The sequence below is a fragment of the Narcine bancroftii genome, chromosome 4 (genome assembly GCF_036971445.1).
Source record: "Narcine bancroftii isolate sNarBan1 chromosome 4, sNarBan1.hap1, whole genome shotgun sequence".
NCBI classification, from domain to species: Eukaryota; Metazoa; Chordata; class Chondrichthyes; order Torpediniformes; family Narcinidae; genus Narcine; species Narcine bancroftii.
The window spans coordinates 305,353,101-305,357,970 of record NC_091472.1 but is presented as its reverse complement, the minus strand read 5'-3'; positions in this window follow the sequence as shown (position 1 = coordinate 305,357,970).

The window sequence follows — 4,870 nt, the reverse complement described above, 5'->3', positions numbered from 1 at the left end:
TACACTGCTCCCCTGATAAAATAAAATGGAATTAATTTGTCACTGATATAGCATAATGTTGATTTACATTACCTGTAGTTCAATAGGTCTGCACTCCTGGCTGTACAGTACAATCATTCTGTAATCTCAAGGATAGCTATATAATGTAGATTTAAATGATAGGGCTCAAATGATGCAGAACATTCATTTTCATGCTTGCTGCATATCTCCAAGCACCCTCTCTTTTTAACAGTGAAAAGGATTCTCTGGAAAAAAATCATTAAAACACAAATATACGGCAAATACATAATAGCATATTTTTCAAACTCATGCCATTTTAAACATTTTTATTAAAATAATAAAAAAGTGTTCCCTTAGAGCAATGGAAAGGAATGCAATAGATCTTCTTTACGTTTACTTTGTGATACAAAAAGACCTCCAGTGCAACACATCTTTATGGTTCCTTCACCAACAGAAAATCCACAAGTACATTGTCCATAACACATCCACTCCCTTCCAAACTACATGCTCTTTAATCGCAAAGTTTTGCAATGATGTGAGATTATATAGAATGAATAAAGTACAAGAAGACACAGAAAGGATTTGAAGTTATCTAATAGGTCTAGTGCTTTCGAAGAAATATCTTCCCGAATTTCTATGTGGCTGCGTTTTGCCTAATTTTACATGGACTCAATTGATTAATAATAACATTTTCATATTTATTGACAGAATAGATAGACAAAGTAAAAATGCAGAAACTTCAACAAGACATTTAGTTAAACATTAAGAAGCCAAAGCCATGTCATAATTACTTTACTGACCAGTTTAAAATAATTAACATCAGGTAACCTATGATTAACATTCATTTTAATTTCTTAATAATGAATGTAATGCCACAGATAATAAAATAATACTTTGTATTTTTACATAATTCAAAAATCTTTTATATCAACTACAGAGACTTGTGGACTTAAAGCAGCCAATCTTCACAGAGACAAACTGTTACTTACCCGAATACAAAAATGATGGGTATGACAACTAAAGAAGTAAAACTGTTGTCAGAAGTTTTGAATATTAAAAGTCGTAGGAGGTTAGCCGACAGAAGGATCATAGCCACTCTACATAAAAAAAAACTAGCTGGATTTGCATTACACTGAACAGGTTCAGAACCCAACTGACCTCTTTCCCTGCTGTAACTGAAGCTTACAAAGTACCTGATGTACTCCACATTTGCCAATACCATTAGCCAATTGGTGATGCAGATCTCATCTATTGCATTCAGTGGCCTCCTCTACATCGGTGAGACCAAACACAACCTGGGTGACTGCTCTCCAAAACAGCTGTATTCTGTGCATGTCTAAACTTGAGCTTCCTGTAGCTAACCATTTCAACTCCCCTGACCATTCCTACATCTGTTCTTGGCCTCATCCACTGACAAACATAAGCTTGAGGAACAAAGTACCATGTTCCCACTGGACAGCCTGAAACTTAATGCTATGAACATTGATTTTTCTAATTTTAGTTAACCCCAATCCCTTCTGGTTCCACTGTTTCCACCTCTTCTTTACCAGCTCCTGAGGTTTTTTTTAACTTCTTTTCTCTCTAACTGTTCCCCCTTCCCTGCTACTGGTCTCTCCCTCTACCTGTCTCTCCACCTTCTCATACCTTCTGCTCCATCATATCTGCCCAGTGTTTTTCCCCATTTAGATACATACTATCAGCCCCTTCCATTTAGGTTTAATCAAGAGTTTGAACCTGAAATACTGACTACATTGTTGTGCATTTGAGGATTAGAAATACACTTGCACATAGAGGCGAGGTCCATCATTCTTTATAGTAAACCTAAAATGGTTCCCCGCAGTGTGTGTGTGTGTGTGTGTGTGTGTGTGTGTGTGTGTGTGTGTGTGTGTGTGTGTGTGTGTGTGTGTGTGTGTGTGTGTGTGTGTGTGTGTGTGTGTGTGTGTGTGTATACATATATATATATATCTTCTTCTTTGGCTTGGCTTCGCGGACGAAGATTTATGGAGGGGGTAAAAGTCCACGTCAGCTGCAGGCTCGTTTGTGGCTGACAAGTCCGATGCGGGACAGGCAGACACGGTTGCAGCGGCTGCAGGGGAAAATTGGTTGGTTGGGGTTGGGTGTTGGGTTTTTCCTCCTTTGCCTTTTGTCAGTGAGGTGGGCTCTGCGGTCTTCTTCAAAGGAGGTTGCTGCCCGCCAAACTGTGAGGCGCCAAGATGCACGGTTTGAGGTGATATCAGCCCACTGGCGGTGGTCAATGTGGCAGGCACCAAGAGATTTCTTTAGGCAGTCCTTGTACCTTTTCTTTGGTGCACCTCTGTCACGGTGGCCAGTGGAGAGCTCGCCATATAACAGGATCTTGGGAAGGCGATGGTCCTCCATTCTGGAGACGTGACCCATCCAGCGCAGCTGGATCTTCAGCAGCGTGGACTCGATGCTGTCGACCTCTGCCATCTCGAGTACTTCGACGTTAGGGATGAAAGCGCTCCAATGGATGTTGAGGATGGAGCGGAGACAACGCTGGTGGAAGCGTTCTAGGAGCCGTAGGTGATGCCGGTAGAGGACCCATGATTCGGAGCCGAACAGGAGTGTGGGTATGACAACGGCTCTGTATACGCTTATCTTTGTGAGGTTTTTCAGTTGGTTGTTTTTCCAGACTCTTTTGTGTAGTCTTCCAAAGGCACTATTTGCCTTGGCGAGTCTGTTGTCTATCTCATTGTCGATCCTTGCATCTGATGATATATCTATCTATATAAATTGTTATGACTTCATACTCAGGCACCTGTGTATATCCATAACACCCCCCTCCCCCTACACAAAATAAATGTAATTTAACTGGCACATAGCAAAAAAACTACTAAACAGCGTATCTCCAGAACAAACACTTCTTCAGCAATTCTTTGTACGCTCAAGATTCCAGCAAATGCAGCCCCTATGCTTCTCACTGGCCGACATATTTAATTCCTGATTCCTGTGCAAGGGCCCCCCAGTGTTAAATAAATTAGGGTTTCTTTGCATAAGGGAGTCCAAAAGTTTGAATACCAAGTGGCCATTTCAATTAGATATTGGGAAAATCCAGCATATGTGAAACAGAAAAGTGGCTAGGTTATGGATTGTCACAGCATGGATTCAAGGAAATAAGGGAGTGGTGAAGGCTGTAGATGGAGCCAGCAGATGGGCAGAAGAAAACGCATTAGCAGTCAAGTTGCAGCAAGGAGCAGACAAAAAGAATTAAGACTGCATAAGCACCACATTTTCACTGGTGTTCCAGAGGCCTCGTTGTTAGATATATAACAAATAGCTCATATAGAAGAGTGCAATACACAAAAGTACTGGAGAAACTCAGCAGGTCACACAGCATCCAGAGGAAATAAAAGACAATCAACCTTTCAGGCCTGAGCTCTTTGTCAAGAATGTGGAAAACCAGGTAGGCAATAGACTGCAGAATTAAAAGGTGGGGGGGGGGGGTGGAAAGAAGGTAGGGGGAGAGGAGGAGAGGAAGGGGAAGTGGGAAGAGCGCAGGCTAACAGGTAAGAGGTTACAGATGGATACAGGTAGAGGAGAACGAAGCTGAGAAGTGATGGAGGACAAGGCAGAGGGGCTAAGAAGGGGAACTCTCTGATAGCAGAAGGAAGGGAGGAGGGTTAGGAACTGGAGGAAAGGAGAAAGAAGGGGAGAGAAAGAGAAAAACTGGGGGAGGGGATTCATGGAAATTGCAGGTCAATATTGATGCCATTTGGTTGGACTCTGAGGTGGAATACAAAGTGTTGTTCCCCAATTTGCAGGTGGCCTCAATTTGCAGTACATGAGGACGAACAGATATGTTGGTGTGGCAATGGTGTGTGGAATTGAAATGGTTGGTCACTGGGAAGTCCTTGCTGTTGCAGTGGACGGAGCGGAGGTGCTCAATGAAACAATATACCAGTTTGTGTCCAGCCTTCCCAATGTAAAGGAAGCTGCATCAGGAACAATGGATGCAATAAATGATCCCTACAGATTCACAAGTGAAGTGTTGTTTCACTTGAAAAGACTGTTTGGGACTCCATGCATTTTTTTATGTTCTCCTGGTACTCAGTTACATTTCCCCCTTGTTCTCACCTACTAACTCACCAACCTTTGCATCTAACATATTATTCTCCACAATTTCTGCCACCTACACTGTGATCCCACCACTAGACACAACTTCCCCTCTCATCTCCTTTTTTCTCTTTGCTCCCTCTGCAATTCCCTTGTCCACTCATCCCTCCTCACCTTTTCCCCCCTTAGTACCTACCCCCGTGACTGCAAGAAATGTGACATCTGCACCTACACGCCACTTCCTCGCCACTATTCAGGGCTTAGTCCCAAGAACAATTGAGAAATTTGACTTCATCTGGAAAAAACTTGAATAGCACTCCATCCATAACATTCATTCCTGTTCCCACCAGCACATCATGGCTGTTGTGTATGCACTCACACAATTAAAACTCGGAGACATGATGCTTTCTTATCCTTTACTTCTATTAGACTAGTATGGCTACTGACACACAGGGTCATATATGGAAGGGTGACATAATGACATGGGCATCATAATGTCCAGTAGAGGGCAGGCTTATACCCAACAATATACCCCCTCCCCCCCACCCCATGCAGTAAATGCTGACGGGGCCCCATCAAACTAATAAGATCATCAGGCCCAGGACTACAAGTGAGAATTAGAATACATCTCTGAAGTGCCAGTTAATGAAGTAGACAAGGACGATGTAGTCAAACAATAATCATGGCTTTTATTGGTAGAAACTAATGGTACAATAATGAAAGACAATGGGTACATACACAGTTATACCCAAGGGGAGTGTCTTTAATGGTAGAGATAATACACGACCAATGTCAG